The sequence below is a fragment of the Pinus tabuliformis genome, chromosome 1_2 (genome assembly GCF_031772625.1).
Source record: "Pinus tabuliformis cultivar Carrire ecotype Pingquan chromosome 1_2, CPIR1, whole genome shotgun sequence".
NCBI lineage: Eukaryota > Viridiplantae > Streptophyta > Pinopsida > Pinales > Pinaceae > Pinus > Pinus tabuliformis.
In genome coordinates, this window is record NC_142298.1 from 754,941,235 (window position 1) to 754,968,263 (window position 27,029).

The window sequence follows — 27,029 nt, forward strand, 5'->3', positions numbered from 1 at the left end:
GACTTGTTATAGGCTATTCATTTGAAGATTTACTATGCAATCTACCCTTCAAAAACTGAAATGATTCAAAACAGAATGGTACGGAGTCACCTTGAATCATTAAATCATGTGTGTCCACTTCCAAGTCTTCAGCTGCAACTTGACAATCAATGGCTTTCGGGGGTTGCAAATCTGAATATGAGAAGTCTTGAACAAAATCTTCATTGCTCTCAATATGTTTCAAATCAAGACTTGTTGACATTTGATTTCTGATTGCATGATAGTTATCTCTGATGAACTGAAACGAATCAAAGCAAAAAGGCAAAGATCCTTCACTTACTTCAAAATTTTCTTCACTTTCCTCGTCAATGTCATAGCTGATATGTGATGGCTGAACATTGTATTCAAGCTGCTGAAAATGAACTTCTTCCTCCCACAAACGAGCTGTTGATTTGTCTGCAAGATTAGCTTTTGTTTGGAGAACATAATCATCATCATACTGATCATACTGAGGCAAATCATCGGTATAAAACATATCATCAAGCATGCAAGTCATATCAACAGATCTCTCTTCTCCAAGGTGATCTACAAAACAATCACTATGACAACTGGGATCAGAAACAAAATGTTTTGGATCAGCAACTTGTTCTTCTTCAATCAACGCGCCATGAACATCATAATCATTCCTTGAGTTGATCTTGTCCATCATCTTTTCCACTGCACTTACCAAAATGTCAAGCTTCACCTCTAGAGATGTTGATTTTTCCGGATCTATGTTTTTCATCTCTTCTTCTTTCAACCTTGCCCTTCGGATCAGCAGATGAGCCTCTACATTTACTGCACTGTTTTGCATCTCGTGAAGTGTTGCAATATCCCTTTCTCTCAGCTGAAACTCCATCTCCGGATCAAAGGCACCCGGATAGTGTAAGAGAGCAGATCTAGGAGTAGGCCTTATATCAATTGGGATCGAATAATAAACTTGATTAAATCTGGCTGAAAACTGTTGTACTGTCTCCCCTGGCAATCTTTTCAGCTGGTTATACTCTTCTACAATCAAGAAAAGGTTCTGCCCGCTCATGCACCTGTCGAGAAAAACTTTGACAAACTGCTGGAAATCTGAAATGCTTGCATCAGGTAGGGCTTTGAACCAACTCTTCACTTTGGCTTGCAAAGAAAGAGAAAAAAGCCTTATACTAACATCTTCTTCATCAACTTCAAAAAGATCTAGAAAATTCTCAAAATTCTGCACATGTTGCTCAGTGTTGACATTCTTACATTCACCATCAAACCTCGGCAAGTATAGATCATAGTTTTTGGGGAAAGCATGAAGAACAGAAGGTAAAACAAGAGGTTTATACCGATCTGGAATTTTACAAGGTGTAGGGATATGTACAGCAGGTATAGAATCAGTCTTTGTTGCTTGGGGCTCATCATTTTGAAGATGGTCATCACAAAATTTAGAAGAAAGGTCTTGATCAAGCTCAAAGGCACGCAAATCTTTGGTATTCACAATCTTCGATGGGAAAGAATCAACTGCAGGCCGAGGATCTCTTCTCAAATACAATATACTTTGCAAAGCCTTCTTGATATTCTTGGGAAAAGAGAAGAAATAATTTATGACAAAGAACAAAATGTCTTGGATGAAATTCCAACTTGAATACCTGATCTGTCCATGTTGTCCTTTCATGTTTTTGCTGGTCGGGATCATCCTCCAGTGGAATCTTTGGATCTGATCTTGAAAATGATTTAGAGTCGCCAAGTGAATGATTTCAACCTTTCAAGTGTCTGATCGTTGTTCACCATCAACAATCAGATCTGAACTTGATGCATGTACTGGGGTAAAATGCAAGTGAAGTGCTGTATTCACAAGCTCACGGAGATTGACTGAAGCAGCGTTTATCTACTTCCGCTTATGCAAAGCAAAAGCGTTTCGAAGGCTACCTGGCATAACTTTAGGCTCCGTCTAAGACTTATGAAACAAACACATCAATCAACAGACAAGTTTGTTCTCCCCAGTATGGTCGCCAGTATGCTAGCACTTGAAATTTCACCTCATGCTGAGAAAGGCAAACCTCAAAGCTACATCAAACCATTCAGCCTCGTAGCTAGCCCTACGGGGCAGGAGAAGGCTCTCTCCGGTCAATCTCGGCAGATCTTCAATGGGATGAGATGACCAACAAGGTAACACTGATATTAGGCTAGTAAACTGATCAAAAAGTTTGATTTTGGGGTTTTTGGGTTTTTGGTGGCAAATTGAGGAGAGGGCAATTTTGGGTGCGGGGATTGGACACAGTTTCTGCAGGGGGTTCCTTGGGGCGAGGTAGGAGACAGTGCTGATGTCTTTGACTGAAGTGGATGGTTAGGAATGAAAGATAAGAAGGCTAAAGAGAGAAAACAATGAATTTGAATTCTCTTTAGACAGTAGAAAACATCGAAATTAAACAAACTTAAAAGCGGAGCATGGCAAGCATGAATTCTTACTTTAACACTTCATTTGTTTAATATGCAGAAGTATAGAAAGGAAATGAATCACATAACAAAGCTTACAATATCATGGAGAAACACACCATCAACACATGAGTCCACAAGAATCCCAAAGATGACTGCAAAACCCTGGTCTTCCTTAGCCAAAAATTGCAGAGATACAGTGAAAATATACAATGATAGCTGCTCCTTCAAGAGTCCAACCATGAAAATGAGCAAGAAAGTACATAATATAGATGATCTAACCTCTTTCCCTGCCTCCATGGGTCGAGCTCACTATCCTAGGAGCTGTTTGAACCACTTCTAAACTAAGCACTACAAAATAGGCAGTCAAAACAACTTGCCTCTATAAACTTGGAAACCAGTTCATACATTCAATTTTTACCTTTTACATGAAAGAAACTTCTAGAAGAGTTAAACAAGAGTAAAAGTATCCAAAAGTGTCACAATTACATCCAAGAGGACCACCATCCACCTCAAAAAGTCAAACTGGAGCCAAACTGCGTTTTCTGGGCTGAACTGGTCAAATCTGGCAAAGTTTCCTCAACGGGTCGCGCACATTTCCTCAACGGGTCGCGCACTTTGGAGCTATGTTTGGAGGTCTTCCCGGTGTCAGAATTGGGTGCAGGATAGCTCGTTGGAAAGGTCTCTAAGTATACTTTCCAAACCAACTGGAATTTTTGGATTTGGAGGTCATTTGCCTAGTCAAAGTCAATTATCCCAAGACTGCTTCTGCAGTTCAAAAAAGTGGCAGAAAGTCAAATTTTTCATGTATTTTGACCTTCTGGAGGCCCAAAACTCCATAAAAACTCAAGTCCATCCATGGGCATATGTAACTTTGCATAAAAAATCTAGAAATGCTGAGTTTTTGCAAAAAGGAGTTGCCATGACAAAGGGTCTCACCGGTGGTGAGACCTGTTGAGGAGCCAAAACCTGTAAATTTCCAAAAATTGCCAAAATTACCCAAAATTCTCAAATTTTTTTGGGATTTGAGCTGTGGCTAGGCTAATGAGTGCCATGATCCTTGAGTGAAGCCTCAGCCAAGATACGGAGTGGATTGGTCTTCTTTTTCCTTTTTTGTGCCTTGGCCAACCGCCTTGGATCCGGCGATTGTAATTTTGACATTTCTCTAAAACCATGACACCTGTGCAAAAAGTGAAGGAGGTTTTTCTTCTTTGGCATGTTGTGGAAAAAAACCTCTCTCAGGTTTCCAAAATTCATCTTTTATTGCTCTGGAACATCATTTGAGTGCGACTTGTCCCGATGTGTGAAACAAGGAATTTTGTCGAAATGGAGCGAAATGAAGGGGATAGGGGGCTTCTAAATTCTTGGGGAAATTTTTGGGAGTGGGGAGGGATGTTAGGAAGCAGAGGAAAGTGGAATCTCAGAGATTGAGTGAGGGGAAGGGGTCCAAAATGGCAAAACACAGGCCCAACCTAGAAAATTGCCAGGTTGTAGCTAAAAACTAGGGTTTGTGCAAAAATGAGGAATTTGGTGGATCTAAGGGATGGGAAGTGTTTGATAAGGTACTTTAAGGATAGGGGAAGGTGTATGAACATCTGGAAACAAGTTTTGCTGATGATTTGACCGTCCAAGAGAAATTGCCTTCAAAACCCAAGGAGAAGGAAATGAACTTGCCAAGGCACAACTGAAGCATGAACAAGATGTAAAATGACTCATTAGACACTGACATGATAATGACAACCCTATGAATGATGATAGGCTCAGCTGAATGATGACATGGACTAACATTTGGGCAAACCCTAGACCTAATGCCTAGTGACCAAATTTTGCTTGAAAACTCTTTGAAATGACAAAATTTGACCTTGACACTCTGAGACCACTTTGTAAGAGCATATTTGATCACTGTAGGAAGGCTGGAAAGACTGACACTAACACGCACTATTCTGGTGTAGAATTTCGTTTGCAATTTGCGTATCAAGGTTCTGGACCCTAATTTGGTATCAATTTTTGTTTATGTGTTTTATTGTTAATCGTTGTCAATTAACATTAAGTTTTTATTTCGAGATTAAGCTAAACCTCTATTAAATCGTGTTTCTTAAAGTTATGTATTTGGCACGTGGGCAGTATTCCCAAGTGGTAAGTGGTATCTCGCGCGTTAAAGAAATTGTAAATGGTGTTTGTCCAAATCGTGATATTAATCTTAGCGGTCGACACGTAGCATGGGAAAACCACTTTTCTTGTGCACTCTCAACCTGATATCGGTCAGGCAAGAATTCACGTAAGATTGTGCGATAACTGTTGGATCGAACAGGACAGATCGATAGTGGAGATCATCCGGGCTAATTGGCGCGTGATACGATGCGATATTCATTGGATATAAAGAAGTCAGATCAATGGTGGATATTGAAGTGCTCAGGAGGTAAGAAGTCAAAGTAAGACCGACGGTGATAGGTCGGACAAGTGGGACCCTCGGGAAAAATACGTGTACATAATCTTATTAATGCGCAGCTGATTGGCTTTTAAGTGAACCATTAGTCTAATTGTAAGACTACCACATCAAATTTGGTAACCATCCACATCATTTGTAAAAGCTGATTCTAAACTCGTTACTTTTTTTTCCATAAAAACAATATAATTTCTGCCTAAATTTTGGCTGAAATTTTACAAAATCTTTTTTATAATTATTAATCTTTAAGGTTTTGAGCATCCAAGATTTTGAAGGTTTAGGATAGATTTTAATAGTGGTGAATTTATTTCCCCTTCTCAAATTTCTTTAAAATAAAACAAGAAATTGGCCAAGAGAAATTAACAATTTCAACATTGGAAGCACCAATTCTGGCATCAAACACTTGTTTCGTAAAAAGTAATATAATATATTTCCACACTTCTGGTTCCTCATCCCGCAGCAATCTCGGCTCACAACTGGGAAAAAACCAGTAATTATTAGCATTTAAGGCAATAGAAAGTGATTATATAGTGAGCGTCGTCTCTTTGTAATCTCAAGGTATGGGTTTTAGATGTTTGATAATATTCAATAGATTTTCCTTTGTAGATCTTCAGCCAATCTAAGATATTATAATGAGATGGGCTCATGTTTTACAATTTTTGTAATTTATATAGTTATGTTGTTTTTGTTAATGAGATGGGTTTATGGGCATGGTGGGGTGGTTGTGGTGGTGGAAGAAATTACACATTTCTTATATATTGTGTTACGAAAAAAACATTGCTAATTTTAAATTGGGGAATGGACGAAATTACACATTTCTTACATATTGTGCTACAAAAAAACATTTCTCAATATAACCAATTTAGATCCGTTTTCATTGTGGTTCTACCAAGCACCAAAAGAAATTAAATCTCTTGAGGTGTAAACTTTTTTCTAGAGTGCAAATTTTGAGGAAAAGTTCGCACTTTGATGGATTTGATCCTCTTAACACTTGGTAAATCTAAAGCTATGATGGATCTAGATAAGTTCCAAAGGAAGGTAGTCCCATGGAAATTATAGAGGATTGTCATTAATAAATCTAATCACTTTAAATTTACTAAGTACTATTCTTAATATATAGAGTATTATCAGGAAGGCCACTTCAAAACTTTATGCATCAAAACTTTAAATGATGATATCTTCTTTTATCCATAAATCCTAGTTTTTCCATTAACTCGGGCTCGATCATATGAGAATACAATTTAGCCCACGGGGCTTAGAATAGATGGTGATGGGGTGTATCATTAAGTCACTCTATGATGTGAAGGTCACACAGCCTTGGGAAAACATCCAGTCGTGTTAAGGGTTGGTGTGACCAATTGTGATCCTAAGGTAATTCTCACAATTTAGATGCCCAGTTTCACAAGCCAAAGGTTAAGCCTGTAGTCACGAGACATACAACTTGACAAAAAAAAAGTAATTGATTTTGAAAACCATTCAAATAATAATCTTCATACCTTGTCTCTCTTAACTTACAATATTAACAATTTCTTTATATAATCTTTTACTCATAATTATATTTTACTCTTTTACATGTTATATATATATATATATATATATATATATATATATATATATATATACGCGCTCCAATAAAATAATATATTAGACTTCAATTTATCATGTCTAAAAATATCTCTTACAATATTAAAATATGTCTTTTTGAAATCTATTTGCACTATATTATTGTTAGATACATTTTTGAAATTTTCTTACACTATGTTATTGTTAGATTTATTTCACTTAATAAGAGAAATGATTCTTGTTTTTTTGTTTTAATAATATTTTGTAATAGTGTCATTGAAACCAATGCACCCTATCATTTTGGGTGATGGATGAAATCAATGCCACATACATGGAAACCAATGCATAAACACGGAAATGAAAGAATTATATTGAAATCAATGTGATGGATATGAAAAATAAAAATAATATATTGAAATCAATACAACAAATTTATAAAGCAATACGTAGACACTTAAATAAATATTCAATGAAATAAACACTAAATTTAATACACAAACATTTAAATAGATTTATTCCATATACATGATACATTTCTTATTGAAATTAATGCACAAATATTTAAATAGATTTATTCTATATACATGATACATTTCTTCATTATGAAAGGACATGATAAGTAATTGAACTTATGCAGGCTTATTTATCTATTATGAGTTCAACAGATATCATTTTATAATTTTCTCATAGTTTTTGGAGCATTTTTAATTTTTATATTCTTGTCTATTTATTATGAATTTAATAAATATATTGTTTATCATTTTCTTGTATATTTTTGGGATAAATTCTTGAAGGAAAATCTTTTAGGTGAAACATATCATTTTTGCAATGCAAGTGAATTAATGTTATTTAATTCAACTCTAAATTGTAAGCCATCATAATATTTAATCTTGAATTTATTATAATTAAAATTTGATGAATTGATTATAATTAAAATTTGATAAACTCTTTGCAAATTATAAATATGTTTTTGGAAAAGCACTCTATGAAATACAAATAATAACTAAATTATTTTAATAATATATTATATTTACTCAAGTTGTGTAGAGTACATGGTGAGAGGATGTTGTGTTAAGACAATATGTGGTGGGAAAATATCCATCCATGCTAAAGGTTGGTGTGGTCGAAAGTGTGACTTTAACATCTTAAATGCCCCTTGGTTATGGCTACTCAAACTATAAATTAGACATTCAAGTTATCTTAAAACATACATTATCTACCAAAAAAAAATAATATATCGTATTTATCTTTTTTTTCAAAACTAAATATTATTTCACAATACAATAAATATTAAATATATGTCATCTAATATTTCAACATCATTTGAAAATGAAAATATGTAAATAATTAAGAAACCATGAAAATGGAACGCAATGAGTATTAGGTGTGGAGGACATCCTCATTCATCCCATAGAAAAAATTGAATTAACTTATGTATAGGGATTATGATATATGGAGGAGCATCAACTACTAGGAAACTAGTTTTTCCCGGACCCAAGGAAGTTATGAGATCTTCTAACATGGAGATATTTTCTCCAATAAAATAAGGAAATTTGGTGTAATTATTAGGTGTGGAGGACATCCTCATTCATCCCATAGAAAAAATTGAATTAACTTATGTATAGGGATTATGATATATGGAGGAGCATCAACTACTAGGAAACTAGTTTTTCCCGGACCCAAGGAAGTTATGAGATCTTCTAACATGGAGATATTTTCTCCAATAAAATAAGACCCAAAGAAGTTATGAGATCTTCTAACATGGAGGTATTTTCTTCAATAAAATAAGGAAATTTGGTGTAATTACAAGTGTCTCGACCATAAAAGTATATAGGTTGTTAAGATTATTAAATTGTTTTGATGAAGTGGTGTTTTAGAAATAAGGGATGGATCTCCCTAAAATATATTCAATTTGTTAAAAGATATTATGTTCAACAATTAGATATGTACATTTGTAAGAGGAGATTTGGAATTAGAGTTCTTATAGCTCGAGACCTCAAGTGGCGGTGAGGCGAAGAGAACTAAGGCTGAGAGGCCATATGAATCCTTTGTGTAAATATGTTTGTTTTGGTTAATAGAATGAGTTATAAACTCATGTTTTTGGATATATATTGTATTTGTGATTTGGTCGTCTCAGTGCTCCGTAATGGCCCAAACCATGCTATGAGTGGAAGGAAAGTGTGTTTTATTCGTTTATGTGAATATCCTTTGCTTGAGAATAAATGGTGGGTCTCTATGTCAAATATGGTTGAATATTCTAGCCTGCAATGTGAGTAGAAAGAAAACCCTGCTGAGAAAAGATTCGTTGAGAGCCAAGAAAGGAAGAAAATCCCAACATTAAATGCTACAATTTCAATTTCCAAAGCGGAGTCATGGCGTCGGAATTATTTATACGAAATTCAAGATTGACGAATAAGTCTCGCGCAAAGTTCCAAGGAGGAAAAAGTTTGTCGAAGGTGTCAGAACTGTTACAAGTCAAGAGGGGTGGGACTACGTCTAGGGCACGTGCAACTGCGAGTGTGAACCCCCCACATCATGGTATGCCATCGATCTCATGTTTCAAACCCTTGTCATTCGATTTGTTTGTGGGACATCGCGTTGGAATGAAGAGTGGAGACACCCTTCTCCACCCATGTCACAAGGGGAGGGCCCCCACAATTCACCACAGTCGTGGATTTGTAATTTTAAGTCATTTTCATTGATTTGGTGAGGAGGGCCACTAGGGATATGAAAGCGACGATCACATGATGGAGGAACTCACGTTATTTGCACCATTGTTTAATTGCTTAGATTGCGGCCGCTGAAATTCGAGGGCCCATCTCAAGTGACAACTCTGAGTCATACTCTAAGTCATTGTTGAAGTCACTTGGTGTGAGTAAGCGGGACCCAAGCGCCTAGGGTTTTGCTTGGACAGTCATAATTAGGGAAAGTGCACGGTAGAGTAAGTGCCATTTTTACCTAGAACATGGAAGTGAGCAAGTAGGCCCTGCGATTGAAGATGGACGAGGTATAAGTCGGAATTAGATACGCTAGTTGTGTCAAGTGGTATTAGAGCACAATAACACTTTTTTGAGTAAGAAGCTTGAAAAATGCTTATGTTGCAGAAATTTTATAGCAAGTGGAGTATTTGGAATAGTTGGAGGGATAACAAAAAAATTTAGTTGCAAAAAAATTCAAATATTTCAAGTAAGGGACCAAAACCTAATATAACAAGAGGAGAAGATGCAAGGTCGAAATTTTAAAGTATGGGGTAATGAATGTTGTGTTTATTATGAGTAAATAACTAAATGTTGGTTACTTTTATAAGAGCAGGATTGAAAAAGAACCAGAATCGGGATAGAGTAGATTGAGGAGATTCACATCTATGTAATCAGAAAAATGTTGAGAAATTACAGTCTAAGCATATTAGAGCAATAGTTAAGGAAGAAGTGGTGAAAATGGTCACAACCATAAAGGAACCAATGATGTTCATGTTATGCTCTTAACCTGCAAAGCGATACCCAAACATAGAATTTGCGAAGAAAAGATACCGAGAACACAAAATATGCGAAGAAAATATACCCAGAGCACAGAATAGCAATGATTTTATTATCCAGAGAGAAATGTTCACAGCCCTCTTCGAGGGGGCAACCTCCAATAGAGCAGAGCTCGATTACAAAACAAGACACAATGCTCCTCGCAGGGAGTCTCTATCCTTTATATATGACTCATACATGCAATACCACGAGCCACTATCGTGGGTTTTATTAATACCATCTATCTAATACTACCGCCCATTTACCATATAACTAATACTACCGCCCATTTGCAACTAACTGTGGTCCCGTCATTAATTGCGGGTTAACCACTTACAATTATTAATATGGGCTTTATTGACTCTTTGACTATGACGTGATCCCCTGACATAAATAAGGGGGTTAGGGTGGGACCCTAACATGCCCTCCCCCTTAAGACTAGCCTTGTCCTCAAGGCTGAAGCTGCGGAAACTGCTGAAGAATAGCGGCTGGTTCCCAAGTTGCATCTTCCGGCGAGGTGTCTTTCCATTTGACTAGGACCTCCTTAATCACGCGGCCACGCAGGTGCTTGTCTCGTGTGTCTAGAACCTGTTCAGGTTGAAGCCAGATTGATCCTTCTTCATCCAATTCAGGTAGACTGGTTTGAACTCGGCAATTGTTCCCAATCACTTTCTTGAGGCACGATACATGGAAAACTGGGTGGATTTTTGCTGTAGGTGGCAAAGCCAGCTTGTAAGCCACTTCTCCAATGCGCTGAAGTACTTGATATGGTCCGTAGAATTTTGGAGAGAGCTTTTGACAGCCCTTGTCTTTGAGTGATGTTTGCTTATATGGTTGCAACTTCAAAAAGACCTGATCCCCTTCTTGAAATTGGCGCTCTGAGCGATGTTGGTCAGCCTGTTGCTTCATACGGTTCTGAGCTTGATGAAGATTCTCGCGCAAGTGGGCCAGCATGGTTGCACGATGTTGTAAGAGTTGATCCACTGCTTGTACTTTGGAGCACCCCGTGAGATAAGAAGTAGGGGACGGCGGAAGTTGTCCATAGACTGCTTCATAGGGAGTCATTTTGGTGGTGGCATGATAGTTGGTGTTATACCACCATTCCGCCAGAGGTAACCACTGTGCCCAAAGGTGTTGTTTTTCTGAAGTGAAACACCTAAGGTAGGTTTCTAGACATTTGTTGACTGCTTCGGTTTGACCATCTGTTTGCGGATGATATGAAGTACTGAGTTTGAGTTGAGTGCCTTGTATTCTGAAGAGCTCCTGCCAAAAATTACTGGTGAAGATTGGGTCGCGGTCGGACACAATCGAAGTGGGCATGCCATGCAATTTGAAGATTTGATCCATGAAAGTTTGAGCAACCAAAGTAGGTGTGAATGGTTGGGGTAGAGCGCAGAAATGAGCATACTTCGATAGTCGGTCCACAACCACCATGATGACTGATTTGTTCCCAGACTTTGGAAGACCTGTAATGAAATCCATGGATACCTCCATCCAAATTGACGCTGGAATGGGCAATGGTTGTAATGTGCCTGGTGTGTTGACGGTTTCCCCCTTGTGGCGTTGACAGACGTCACATTCTGCTACAAAAGTAAGGATGTCTTGTTTCATGCCGGTCCAAAAAAATGATCTTCTGGTGCGAGCGTATGTCTTCTGAAAGCCCGAATGTCCTGCAATGGGAGAGGAGTGCAATTCTGCCAAAATGCGACTTTTGAGGGTGGAAGTTGGTGATATGACGACTCTGTCCTTGTAGCGAAGAATATCATTCTACCATGAGTAGCCCTTGCTGGAATTAGGATTTGCCTGTAATTGAGAAATGAGTTGGGAGAGCTCAGGATGCGAAAACCATTCCCCGCGAGCCTCTTCAATCCAGTCTGGAATGGGGAGGGATATTGCGAGCAAAGTACTTTCCTCAAATTGTCGTGACAATGCATCTGCTACCCTGTTGTCTTTCCCTTTCTTGTAAATGATCTCATAATCATAACCCAGCATTTTGGCTAACCATTTATTTTGTTGGGGTGAAGATAGGCGTTGCTCCAAAAAATATTTAAGACTGTGATGATCTGTGCGGATTTGGAAACGTCGCCCCAACAAGTAAGGTCGCCAGGTCTCAACTGCATGTAAGATGGCCATCATTTCCTTCTCATAGGTAGATTGGCCCAAGTTCTTCCCACTTAGTTGTTGGCTGGTGAAGGCCAATGGTCGTCCTTCCTGCATTAAGACTGCTCCAATACCTGTTCCCGAAGCATCAGATTCAATGACAAATGTTTTGGTGAAGTCTGGTAGTGCTAAGACCGGAGTGGAACACATGGCGGTTTTGAGAGCGGTAAATGCCTGTTGTGCTTCTTCGTTCCAGAAGAAGGAATTTTTCTTGAGAAGTTGCGTCAGGGGCTTCGCTATGCGGCCATAGTTGCGGACAAATTTACGATAATAGCCTGTGAGACCCAAAAATCCTCTCAAGCTTTTCAAGGTCTTAGGTTGAGGCCATTCTTGCATTGCCTGGATCTTTTTGGGATCAACCTTGACACCTTCACGGCCCACAATGTGGCCTAAATACTCAACTTCTTCCATGCCAAACACACACTTAGACATTTTGACAAATAGTTTATGCTTGCTGAGCAGTTGCAAGAGGATATCTACATGCTTAAGATGTGCCGCCCAAGTGCCACTATAGATGAGGATGTCATCGAAGAAGACCAGGACAAATTTTCTGAGATATGGTCTGAGGAGGTGATTCATAAGGCTCTGAAAAGTAGAGGGGGCATTACAGAGACCAAATGGCATGACCAAGAACTCATAATGGCCTTCATGAGTTCTGAAAGCTGTCTTGGGAATGTCAACTTCCTTCATGCGAATTTGGTGGTAGCCTGAGCGAAGATCCAATTTAGTGAAGAATTGAGCCCCATTGAGTTCGTCCAGCAAATCGTCAACCACTGGGATGGGAAATTTATCTTTGACTGTTGACTTATTGAGGGCCCTAAAGTCTGGACACATCCGCCACTCCCCATCTTTCTTGAGGACCATGACGACTGGAGATGAGTAAGGACTAATACTAGGACGAATGACACATGCTTCCAACAATTCCTTGATGATTTTTTCTATTTCATTCTTTTGGGTGAACGGATGTCTGTATGGCCGCACATTTGGGGGTTGGGCCCCTGGGACCAATGTGATGCTATGATCATGTTCCCCTCGCGAGGGTGGAAGTTCATGAGGTTTGTCAAAGACCGTCCGATGTTTATTCAAAATCTGTTGCATCTCAGGATGAATTGGCGAAGACATGGTATCTACTACCTATATGGCATTAAATTGAGCTACTACTCCATGATGGCCCTTTTTTAACAATTTTTCCATACGATGCGAGCTTATGATAGAAGGGGCTCCCGCTTGTAGCCCACGGAGGGTATGTGTGTAGTTGTTCTGCTTAAAACTCATATATAACTCCTGGAAATCCATTGTGATTGGCCCAAGAGTGTGGAGCCATTCCGCCCCTAGGACAATGTCGCAACCCCCCATGTGTATTGCAAACATGTGGGTTTTCAATTGATAATCCCCCATTTGAATTTTGACATTTTCACAGCGACCTTCACATTTCATTGTGCCTCCATCTGCAATCTGGACTTGGAAGTTAGAAACTGCTCGGACATAACAATGTGCTGCTTCAGCGATCTTTTGGTGGATGAAATTATGGGTACTTCCACTATCAATCAAAACTATTACTGGCCGATGTTTAAGAAAACCCCTGATTTTGAGAGTTTGAGGTGAAGAAATTCCTGCCAATGCATGTAGCGAAATCATTGGTTCATCAGATACCATCTCCTGTTGGTTATCTTCTTCGGTCGCCTCTGGTTCCTCAAGTGGTGGATCTTCCTCGGTGGAGCTGTAGTCAGTGGCATCTATTTGAAAAAACTTGTGCTCTTTGCATTTATGACCCGGGGAATATTTTTCATCACAGTGGTAACATAGTCCTTGCTTCCTTCTTTCGGCCATTTCTGCAGGTGACACCTTTTGAATCTTAAGTGTTTGGGTCATATTAGGAGCCTGTGAGGGACGACCTTTAGCGGGAAAGTTGGGGCGGCTGGATTGAGCTGTTAATGCCCGTTCCACCTTACGGGCTACCTGGCAAGCCTCGTTCCATGTGGGGGGATGGTGGAGTAGAACCTGAGCTTTGATGGCTTCTTTAAGATCGCTGATAAAGCATTCCATGTAGAATTCATCTGTGAGACCCTTAGTGCGGAAGGCTAAGGCTTCAAAAGCGGTAATATATTCATCCACTGTACCCGTCTGTCGGAGCTTAGTGAGACGCCCCAAAAAAGAGTCTTCCTGTTCAAAGCGATTTCGAAGAGCTTTGGTAAATTGGCCCCAATTCTGAAATTGTCCATTGCAACGCTGATACCATTCCTTCCATTGCCATCGTTCACTGTCCAAGTACATGGTGCCCACCATAAGCTTAGTCCCCTCATCTATGATATGATTCAATTGAAAATACTGCTCCATTTGTGCTAGCCATGTGGACGTGTGAGAACCGTCAAATTTATGCATATCCAACTTGGGAGGTCTCTGATATGGTGGTGGATGGGTGTGCCAGACGTGAGGAGAGTGGCTAGACTCCCCCTCATGGTATTCATGACCCTTATACGCCTCCTCGTGGGCTGGCTCCTTGCCCTTGTCCTGTATTAGGCACTCTAATCCTTTAAGATGATTTTCGATCCTTTCCACCACAGAGTGGAGGGAGTGCACCTCTTCTTCTATTTTTTCTATCCTTTCATTGGCCATTGCTTGAGTCCTTTCATTGGCCATTGCTTGAGCGCGAGTTTCTACCATACACCCGTCTGACTAAAATTTGGGACCGCCGAAATTTTTTTTTTTGCCAAGAATTGAATGGTACCACCTTGCTCAGCTCGTCGTCCTGATTCTGATGGGCTAGGTCACCAATAAGCGCCCTGGAAGATCTCAGACTCGTTTTTTTTTTTTTTTTTTTTGAAAACTCCTAACGGAGTTTTACTCCTTTCTGATCAATACTGCAGTCGCCAAATCCTCAAAATGTCAATGCCACCAAAAGTCCTGCGAAAATTATATCCAGGTACAGGAACCCTTTCCAACTACTCCGATCTGGCGAATCTGGGAGATCTGAATGGTGGAACAACTGCTGCTGCTGATCTGGAATATCAGATCTGAGAGATCTGAATGGTGGAACAACTGCTGCTGCTGATCTGGAATATCAGATCTGGTGGATCTGAGAGATCTGAATGGTGGAACAACTGCTGCTGCTGATCTGGAATAGATGATGTGTGATCCCTCGAGAGAAAGGGAACTATGGTCTTGGGGAGTGTCAGGTGCTACAGATCGCAATATACATAAGGGTCTGACAGTAGTACTCGGCCCAATGTTTCAGGGCTCTAACTAAGGAGGATCGACCGTACCCTTAGCCGTACAACCCGACTACCCTATCGTACGGGCGAGTAATCTCTCCGAGTGTTGTTCTCGGTGTACTGTAGCAACAAGACGACCGAAGGTTTATCTATGGCGAGGTTTCAAGGGAGCTAGGGGGCTTCCTATATACCCAGAGGGTACGTGGAAGACAGTCCGTGCGCGGTTCTGTCTAATGCGCTACTACTCGAAGGGGTACCCATAGGGGTTACAAGGGAGTCCAACAGACGTGACCACCTCTTGTATTTCCTGCGTGCATGCCTCCCCAAATCCGCAGGTTTATGCGCTTAACGACAGATCCCGTGGTTTAAAGATGCCGGAACACGTCTCTAGCCTAAAAATTTTTTGCTAAAATTTGGAGATCCCACCGAGCCCTGGAAAGTGCTCTGATACCACTTGTTATGCTCTTAACCTGCAAAGCGATACCCAAACATAGAATTTGTGAAGAAAAGATACCGAGAACACAAAATATGCGAAGAAAATATACCCAGAGCACAGAATAGCAATGATTTTATTATCCAGAGAGAAATGTTCACAGGCCTCTTCGAGGGGGCAACCTCCAATAGAGCAGAGCTCGATTACAAAACAAGACACAATGCTCCTCGCAGGGAGTCTCTATCCTTTATATATGACTCATACATGCAATACCACGAGCCACTATCGTGGGTTTTATTAATACCATCTATCTAATACTACCGCCCATTTACCATCTAACTAATACCACTGCCCATTTGCAACTAACTGTGGTCCCGTCATTAATTGCGGGTTAACCACTTACAATTATTAATATGGGCTTTATTGACTCTTTGACTATGACGTGATCCCCTGACATAAATAAGGGGGTTAGGGTGGGACCCTAACAGTTCATGAATGACAAAAGATCCCAATGTTGAGGAGACTTAGAAGGTAATCTAGTCTTTAAATGTTTTATTTCAAAAGGACCTCATAATTGTAGTTAGTAATAAAAGGGAGTGAAATTGTGGCAGAGAACCTAGCAACAGAGAGACTGCATTATAAGAGTTCCAACTAAGGTTGTAAAGGAGAAGGGGATAGAGGAAGTGCTCAAAGCAAAACAAGGAGGACAAAAGAAGTTCTCGAGAGAAATGAGAGTAGTTGTAGAAGCCTAAAAAAGCAGGGAGTGCTAAGGATTTCTAGAGGAATAACCATATGAATACCAAAAGGCTAAGCAATAGGAAAACTTGGTGAGGAAATAGGGTGATAGGTTAATGGAGAAGACTTGTTACCAAGGCTTGATTGCAACTTACAGTGGGAAAGAGGAAGGAAGATGATTATTGACAGCCATTATAAAGATTCAAGTGCAAACCATAGCAAGATAAAAAAAAAAAAAAAAAAATAGAACAAGAAAGATGAAGGAAGGAAGATAAAAAAAAAAAAAAGGAGTAAGGAAGATGATTATTGACAGCCATTACAAAGATTCAAGTGCAAACCACAGCAAGATATATAAAAAAAGAAAAAAAGAAGAGAGAGAGAATGGCATAAAAGGAAGGACGAGTCAAGAGGAATTTCACTAAGATATCAATGAATTAAAGGAAAGAGTTAGCATAGTGCTTCTGCAACTACAAGAAATGGAAGAAGACCGAAGATATGGTTGGGTGTTGAGGAAGAAAAAGGTGAAATGGCCTCTACTGCAAAAGAGGCTGAAGCGCAACTTGAGTGCATCGATAGAGAGGAAAGAACTCAAGAAAAATGAGTATGAAGGAGAGGATGTTTAAATTTGTGAACCAGAATAAGGGCCACTCAATGGTGGAGACAGTGATAGAGATGATGAGAAGAGACTAGTGAAAAGTCTCATGGACTGTGTGTAAATACCAAAACAGCAGATGATGTGAGGAGCATCAACAAAGGCTCAAGAAAATCATATTTTTAAAACTATTCAACTATGTTCATTTGTAGGTTGTGAAGGCGGACAATTATTACAAATTTTTAAGAGGAAAGATGAGAATGTATAATTATCCCTAGGGTATAAACACAACAACAAAGTTCCAAAAGAAGCATCTCTGTAAGTGAACAAAGTGGATACAAATTTGTCCAAAAGAAATGCTCATGCAGAATAATGAATAAATTGAGTTGTCAGAAGAATGGTAGTAAGAATCTGAGGAAGATTGAGAAGAATGGTTGATAAGGGATGAACCTTGCACGGAGTCTACAAATCCAACAAAAGATAATTTTGTTGACTTGGATGTAGAGCTAAATTTCCTAGAAAAAGGATAATATATTTAAAGTTTTGTATTCATCATGCTAAATTGGAATTGGATGAAGATGCAACTATGAAATGTAACCAATAGGCTAAAAAGGAAACATATGAACCATCATTGACTATGAGCTTTGTAACACTTATGAAATACGAAGACAATGAGTGTGAGAGTGAATGAGGGTCACTTGGAGTGTTCAAATCAACCTAGAGAGCTCGGAATAAATATCTCAATTGAGGCTAGTAGGCCTTGTATTTTTAAATCTGAAAATTTGTGTATGGATGTAGGTTTCTAGAATGATGGAGGTAGACAAACATTTACAACTATCAAAATGATAGAAGAAGATGAAGAAATACCTTCTCAAGGCATTGGGGGGAGACAAAATTTAAAATATTTTAAAATGGAAGATGAGACAACACCGTCTCATTGAAATAATCAAGGGGAAATCCATAGACAACAAACCAATGCAGTTATTGGAATATCAATGAGTAAGGAGAATTTGTCTTGTGTTGACAACCAAAAGGAAAATCAATAAGATGTTCAACAATAGTATCTATGTTCAACGCCCTTCAACTTTGAAGACATCAAACTACTTGAAAATGAAACAACACGGAAAGATTATTTGATTTCCACATTGATTACGGGTTTGCATATATCAAGGGAGATGAGAAAAGAATGAGAATGTCTAATAAAAGAAAAAATTTGCTCCATTTAAGGAGGGAGGATGATGACAAAAATGGGAAGTTTCTAGCTTGGAACAGCAGAGATGGAAAGAATAGAATTATGTTGAGGATAGAGCTTGAAGATTAGAAGGACACGATGTGGTTGCTCATGAGAAATATGCCCAAAAGAAGATATAATAAGAAGAGAGGGACAACTGGTAGAATAACAAAATTGTGCATGTTTGCCTCAATAAGGCACATAGGGTATTACAAAACCAAATTTGTGATCTTGGAAGACTGAGGTCAAGAATGGAGAAAAAATACAACTAGATATGTGGACAGCAACAACATTTTGTGTGGGACCCACGAAGAGTGAAAAAATTGAAGACACGTGTACAAGAGGTTATGAAAATTTTCAAACTGGGGATTTTGATGCAGTATCATCAACCCCTAAGCAACTTTTCTTGCCTAGACTAAACGGTTCATGGGATTCTCCAACAAGGAGAGATTTTCTCCAATATTAATTTGTATAAAATTAGGAAATTTTATACAATTACAAGTGTCCAAACCTAAATAGAATTTGTGCTAATAAGGCTATATTTTTCTGTGAGCTAGTGTTTTATGGCCAAATGGGCCTTTGTAAAAATCAACAAGTGCCAAACTGAGTTAGACAATTTTAAAAATCAGGGATAGATGTACAAAAAGTATCTTCATTATGTTAGAAGATATTATGTCCAACAATTAGATATATTCTTGTGTATAGTAGGTGTTGAGGAGCCTAGGAATTAGAGTTCTTATAGCATGAGAGATAGAGTTCAAGTGGCAGTGAGGCCAAGAGATCTTAGGTAGAAAACTCGTTAGAATAATCTATGTACATATGTTTTTTTTGGTTAATAGAATCGGTTATAAACTTGTGTTTTGCATATATATTTTGTGTGATTTGGCCATTTGAATGCTCTGCAATAGGCCAAAACAATTCTCTAAATAGAAGGAAATAATGTTTTATTCATTTATGTTAATATCATTTCCCTAGAGAATATAATGTGGGTCCATGTGTCAAGTGTGGTTGAATATTATGACCTACAACTACAAATTATGGAGCTCAATTTTTATTCGATTATAGTCGTTCCCAAAAGTAACACATGAGTAGAAAGAAAATCCTGCTAAGAAAGGATTTGTTGAGATCCAAGAAGTCAGTGTCATGGCTCTTGGAGAAGTGTCAGGATCCATCCAGATTATTTTTTGATACCGAAAGGAAGAAAACCCTAGTATTGAATGCCAAAAGTTCGATTTCCAACGCAGAGTCCTGGCGCGAGAATTGTTTATACCAAATTCAAGGTCGACACACAAGTCTTGTGTGAGGTTCCAAGGAGGAGAAACTGCATCAAAGGAGTTAGAATATTGTTTGTTTGAGAGGGGTTGAACTACATATAGGGAAGGTGGAACCATGAGTGTGAACCCCCTATTTTTGTTTACGTCACTAGGGGTGCCCCACACAAGCCATTGATCTCAATTGTCAAGCCCTCATTTTTTAATTTGTTGGTGGAACCTCACATCAAAATGAAGAGTGTGGACCCCTCCCTCTCCACCGATGTCACAAGGGGAGGACCCCCTCAATCCACTTGCACTATGGATTTACAATTTTAAATCACTATCATTGATTTGGTCAGGAGGGTCGTGAGGGCTGTCAAAGTGAGGCCCATGTGATCATAGAGGAACACACATCATTCAAACCATTAATTCATTGCTTAAATCACAAACGTTGAAATTTTAGTGCCCATCTCGTGTGTCAATGAGTCATTTCCAAGGCCACCTAGTGTGAGTAAGTCGAACCCAAGTTCCTAGGGGTTGTCCTATAGAGTGATAATTATGGAAAGTGTGAGGGTAGAGGAAATGAGTTTTTTTTGCATAGAATATGGAAGTTATCTAGAGTATCTAGGTAGTTGCACAACGAGTTTTAGTAAGGAAGATTCTAAGGATTCCCTCCTGCAAGGTTCAACAATGTAGGCCAAAGGATGAGCACTTAGATTGAAGACATAATCAATATAAGTGGGAATCTATAAGTTGGCTATGTCAAGTGGTATGAGAAAAAAATAACACTCTATCAAGTAAGAAACTTGGCAAATGTTTGTGTAGTAAGAATTTTCTAGCGAGTGAGTACCTGGAATAGTTGGGGAGACAACATAAAATTTAGTGGTAAAAAAAACTCAGAAGATTTAAGGGATGGGACAAGAACCTAAATGTAATGAGTAGGAGATTCAAGATCGAAACGTATGAGTATGGGGTAATGATTTCTCTGTTTTTTCTGAGTAAATAATTCACATTTGGTTATTTTTACAAGAGAAGGATTGGATAAAGAACCATAATTGAGACATATTAGATTGAGGAGATTCCCAACTAAGTAATAAGAAAATGTGGAGAAATTGTATTCCATGCATATTGGAGTAATGAGTGAAAAAGGAGTTGTGAAAATGGTCATAGCTGAAAAGGAAGCAATGATGTTTCTGAATGAAAAAGTATCCTAGTTTCGAGGAGGCTTGGAAGTTAATTTGGTCTTTAAAATTTTTATTTTAAATTGCATTCACAATTTTTCTCTTAGGTAGCAATAAGAGTTAGTGAAACTATGGCAGATACCTTTGCAGAATATATCCTGCATTAAAAGATTTCTAGTTGAGGTTGGAAAGAGAAGGGGACAAAGGAATTCCTCAAAGAGAAGCAAATAGAACAAAAGAAGTTCTCGAGAGAAGTGAGCAGTAGGTGTAGAAGCCCAGAAGAGGAAGGAAGTGCTCATTAGTTCTAGAGGAGAGAACCATAGAAGGAATACCCAAAGGCTAAGCCACATGGAAATATTGTTGAGGTATTGGGTTGAGAGGTTAATTTAGAAGACTTGTTACCAAGGCTTGATTACAACTCATAGTGGGCAAGAGGAAGCTCGCAAAAGAGGAAGGAAAATGACTATTGATAGTCATTACAAAGGTTCAAATGAAAGTCACAATAGGAGAAAAGAAGATGCCAGAGTGAAGGGAAGAATATGAACGATGAATCAAGAGTAATTTCACTGAGAAATGGTTAAATTAAAGAAGAGAGTTAGCATAATGATGCAGTTGCTAAAAGAAATGGAAGAACACCATAGATATGGTTGGGTGTTGTAGAACAAAAGGGTGAAATGGCCTCTTCTTCAAGAGAGGTTGAAGCAAAACTTGAGTGCCTCATTAGAGAGGAAAGAACTTAGGAAAACTAAGTGTGAAGGAGAAGATGTTTACCAATCTGAACTGGAATTAGGACCATGCCTTGGTGAAGATGGTGACAAAGATGAGGAAAAGAGATTGATGAAATGTATCATGGATTGTGTAAAAATTCCAAAACATTAGATGATTCTAAAAGCATTAGCAGAGGTTCAAGAGACTCATATTTTTCAAACTAATCAAATTTGTTCATGTCCAGGTCATAAATGTGGACAATTATTACAAATTGTCATGAGGGAAGAGGATAATGCATAATTTTCCCTAGGGGATAGAGGAAACAACACAGTTCCAAAAGAAGCATCTTTGCAAGTGAACGAGATGAATAGGGAATAATTTCCAAATGCAATACTCATGGAGCATAATGAAGAAATTGAATTACTAGAAGAATGGAAGCTAGAATATGAGGAAGATGCAGAAGAATGGATGAAGAGGGATGAAACTTGCATGGAGTTTGAAAATATAACTCAAGATAATTTTGTTGATTTGGATGTACAACTATATTAATTGGAACAAAGGATAATGGATTTAACGGTGTGCATTCATCATGTTAAACTGGAATTGGATGAAGATGCAATTGTGAACTGTAACCAGTAGGATGATAAAGAAACTTATGAACTAGCATTGAATAAGAGTTTTTTAACTCTTAGGCATGACAGAGATAAGGAGAAGAGACTGAATGAGTGTCTCATGGACCAAAAGGAGAGTTCAGATAAGCTTGGATATCTGAGAAAAAAAATCTCAATATGAGGTTAGCATACCTTGTATTTTAATACTGACAAGATTTGTATGTATGTAGGTTTCAATAGTTATTGAGTTAGTAAACCATATACAACTATCAAAATGATAGAAGAATATGAAAAAACACTTTCTCAAGACATTCGGGGAAGACAAACTTTAATACTTATTAAAATGGAGGATGAGACGACACTTCCTCAAAGATAGGATCAAGGGGAAATCCATACACAACCAACCAATGCAGTGACTAGAGTATCAATGAGTATGGAAAATTTGTCTTGTATTGAAAACCAAAATAAGAATCCAATAAATGATCAACAATTCTTATAGGCCATTTTATAACATTTGGTCAATAGGCTTGTAAACCATATCAATCACAATTCGTGAAAATGTTGTCATCATCCCTTCACAAATCCCTAAGCATTACCTTTCCAAAAGGTCTAATTTTATGGGATTAATGGTTCAAAATCAATGTTTCTAGCCCTAGCGCACCTTGTCCCTCTAGCCACCTACATTCAACGTTGATTTCTCCCTTCTGCACGAATGGTGGCCAGCACATGTTGCTCCCTTTAGTAGGTGAGTTGAATCTAGAAATTCAGGAAACTTTAAAATAATTCTGAAGCATCCTCTTCCAGAAGCTTCCAAGGGTTTTTTTAACTATTTACCATGGATAAGAATCTTGAATTATATCTGATCCTATCTTGGATACTTCACCTTTTATCCCTTGAGCTCATCCTCCCATCATACGTGGATCTGAATCCCATTATGGTAAATCCTAAACTACCATCCCTCTCCTATAAATTTTCTGCCATCCATAACATCAAGGTTGGTTTTTGGATATTGATAGTACCCCTATGTTGTTGCCTTGAACCTAAAGGAAACATCATCTTCATGCAATAGGGTTGACAATGAGGTGTGATTTGTAACAAGGAAGGGCAAGTCAACTTGGGGAGACTTCTACAAGGTCAACTACTATTTATGGTTGTAAACTCTCTCCTTTTTCTACTAAGACAAAGAGTATCTTGTTTTTGTATATTTTCCATGTTATGTTAGCACTCATATATTTTAATTTCTTGTTGATTCATTAAAAAAAAAGTAGTGTTTTTTCTTTCATTTTTGCAAAAAATATCCCCCCTCAATTGCAGGGGTGATGTTGAATTGTGTATGAGTGTTAATCACTTCTGAGTGCCATCACCTTTTTGATAATATGTTTTTTTCATTCTCTCTTTCTTCTTATCAATTAGGGTTTGTATGCATATATTGATTGTTGAATTTGAAAAGTCACTTTTACATTAGTGTTAAAGTCTGTGTGGTTTCTTTTCTTCAGTGATCAAGTTGCATTCATATGTTTCTTTGAATTCGAAACATTAAAAGAAAAGAAAAGACAAACAAGTATTTGCATTTATAGGGCTTTGATTTTGATTGGAATAGTGAATTTGAGGATATTAAATTTTGCATCACTTTCTTTCTTAACTTGTTGATTGATTTCTTCTTCCCCTACCTAGTTAGGCCTTTCATTGTTAAAGGAAAACAAAAAAAATCATTTTATCATGCTAGATTGCATATTTAGGATATTTAGGTGAAATTCATGGTGAGCCTTGATATGAGTTTCATGTCGTTGATCGAGGATACATCAAGGCCCTCCTATGATAGGTTTCCTCTTGTCGACATCAACTCATTACCTAGGAAGTTGACTTAGAAACTCCCTTCGATACCTTGGAGCTTGCATACATCAATGGTAAGTTTCCTTGCTCTCGGAAAAAGGATTTCATCATTGGACTTAGACTAAAAGATTTTGTGTGGTGTTTGACTTCAACTCATTCACTCACACCATACAAATTGTACTATGGTACCTTGAGAACCATCAACATCATCGGTGGTTTCTCTCATGAATGTTACCAACTTAGATCATTGTCTAGTATTCAGACAATGTCTACCATGTTCGACTTCAGCTCATTTATTTGCATGGTTATTCCTGTATGTTGGATAATCAAGTGGATGACATAGAAGACCCTAGATTTAGTTTCATCCATTCAGCCTGTGATTTTAGGATTAATACAAGATTACAGAGTATGATGGCTATGATCATACACATAGTCATATAAGCATGGGTCCACTCTCTGTCATAATTGGACGTGACTTCTTGATCATTATACATGTAATGTTAGTTTATGTTCTAAGAATATGTATGCCTTCCTCAGGAAATATATCATGATAAAAATGTATTGTAATAAATGATGATCTTGACCAGTTGTTTTTTATTTGTACTTGTCACAAGGTAAAGCACTTTAGTCATTAACTATCATTATATACTTTGTAATTTAGGGGGAAATCTCTTATAGTCCATTTTGTCACATCTTGTCAACAAGCCTCCAAACCATATCAATCAACATCCATGAAAATGTTTTCATCATCCCTTCATAATGCCCTAAGCATGACCTTTCCAAAAATTTTGAGTTTCTAGGATTACTTGCTCAAAGTCAATGTTTTTATCCCTAGTGCACCCCGTCCCATTAGCCACCTGTGTTTGGCATTAGTTTCTCCCTTCTGCACTAGCACTGGTCAACACTTGTTTCTCCCTTCAAAAGGTGCGATGATTCTAGAAATTTGGGAAAATTAACAATAATTTTGAAGCTTCCTCTTACAAAATATTCCAAGGTTGTTTTAACAATTTACCATGGATAAGATCCTTGAATACTATATGATCTTATCTTGAGGACTTTTCCTCTTATCCCTTGACCTCATCCTCCCATCATATGTGGATTGTATGCCCATTATGGTAAATCCTAAACTACCATCCCTCTCCTATAAATTAATTCAATCCATAGCATCAAGGTTGGCTTTTGGAGATTGATAGTACCCTTATGTTTCTTCTTTGAGCTTAAAGGAGTCGCCATATTCATGCATTAGGGTTGATATTGAGGTATGATTTGTGATAGGGAAGGACAAGTAAACTTGGGGAGACGTCTACAAAGTCAGCTACTATTTATGGTTTTAAATTGTCTCCTATTTATATTAATACAAAGAGTATCTTGTTTTCCTATATTTGTTGTGTTATGTTAGCACTCATATATTTTAATGCCTTGCCGATTCATTGAATGAAGATGTTGGACTATGCTACTTGGTTGCTATAGATCCTTTGCTTGTTTTAGTCGTGTGTGCAGGTCCTAATTATAGCACTTTGAGCTATAATTGGAGCTTACAAGTGAGGAGTAAAGGAAATCTTGCTACACATTTGAGGTAGGCCTCTTTCCATTATCTAAATTCTCTAAGGAAAACTCTATATTCTTTGGCTTCTGTTGTTCTAGACTAGTCCACTAGGTCTAGACAGTTCCTGAGCCTACCAATAAGGGAAACCCCTCTAATGGGAATCTTGGTCATTTTCCCTCTTTTGGAAATATTGATGCTCCTTATATGGCAACGTTGTCCCTCCTTGGATTTACCAATGGTATACTAGTTTGATTGTTTTTTACCCCTATGGTTCTGAATGTCCAAATTGCTCCTCAACCAAGTTCTCCTCCACGTAAACAACCTCAACCTCAAGTTGATCCTAAAGTTTACCATTTTCCTACTTTACCTATTGTTTCTTCATCCATTTCTTCCACATCTCTTGGTGAAAGTAGGGGGGAAACCAAGAAAAGGATGACGAAGAAGAAGCATAATAAGTAGCGGGGGACCAAGAAAATATTGCTATGATTGCAACTACTATGGAGGAACCTTCCAATAATCCAAATTTAAATTCCCTTGGAATTTATGTAAGGGTGATCACCTTCTTAGAGGTTTTCCTGGTATTCCCAAGGTATTAGAAGTATGGCCCACAGGCTCACATCAACCTTCATCATCAATTTCTAGAGATCATGTTGGTGAGAAATCATCGACTAGTGATCGTAAGGTCCATGGGAAGAAGGGTAAAGTTAAGTTTCCATTTAATTTTTGTGAAGGGAATTTTCCAATTCACCTTCTCCCTTATGTGGATGAAGAATCCAAATTGTTGGGAAATATTACTGTCTCTAAGCCACAACTTCCGGCTAGCTACTGGAAGCTTTCCCCTAATCCTCCACAAGTTGATGAAGTGATTGATTAGAATGTAGGAATTTACAGGGTAAGTTCCACAGAAAGAATACCAAAAGGACACCGCTCACATCCAGATCTCAAATCAATACACCAGTATTTTTGACGTGGTTAAAACCCTCAGAGTGCAATGAGGGAAACAGTCCACGGCCTGTCCCAACGTGGGTACTACAGGCAATTTATTAATCAAAGAATGAAAATTTACATAAGCTTCTCTCATGCACGGATTACCCGAACAATGACCCTCCATGCGCTTTAAATAGAACTCATGGACCAATCGGGTGTCAAGCCACGGATCAAGTGTCGGTAATACCGAGGTGAGAGTGAACTTTCGGATCACTACATATCGTGAGCGTCGGATTGTAAGTTACAAAATGTACAACGGTAAAGAAACACACTTTACCTAACTCTAACCTAACTCTATACTAGACCAAGTTGAACTTAACTATATCCTATGTGTCGGAATATCCTAACATCCCCCCTTAAGAACAACTTGGGATAGGATTGAAGGATTTACAAATATGACACAATAGGAGAAGGAAGGAGGCACTAGAGCCTATCCCCCCTTAGTGACAACTTCCTGAACTCCAAGCATATATCGAAGTTTAGTGAACTTCGCCTCTGTGAGAGCCTTTGTGAAGATGTCTGCAACCTGATCATCTGTTGGACAATATTGCACTTCAAGAACATGGTCATGAATGAGCTTTCTGATGAAGTGCATG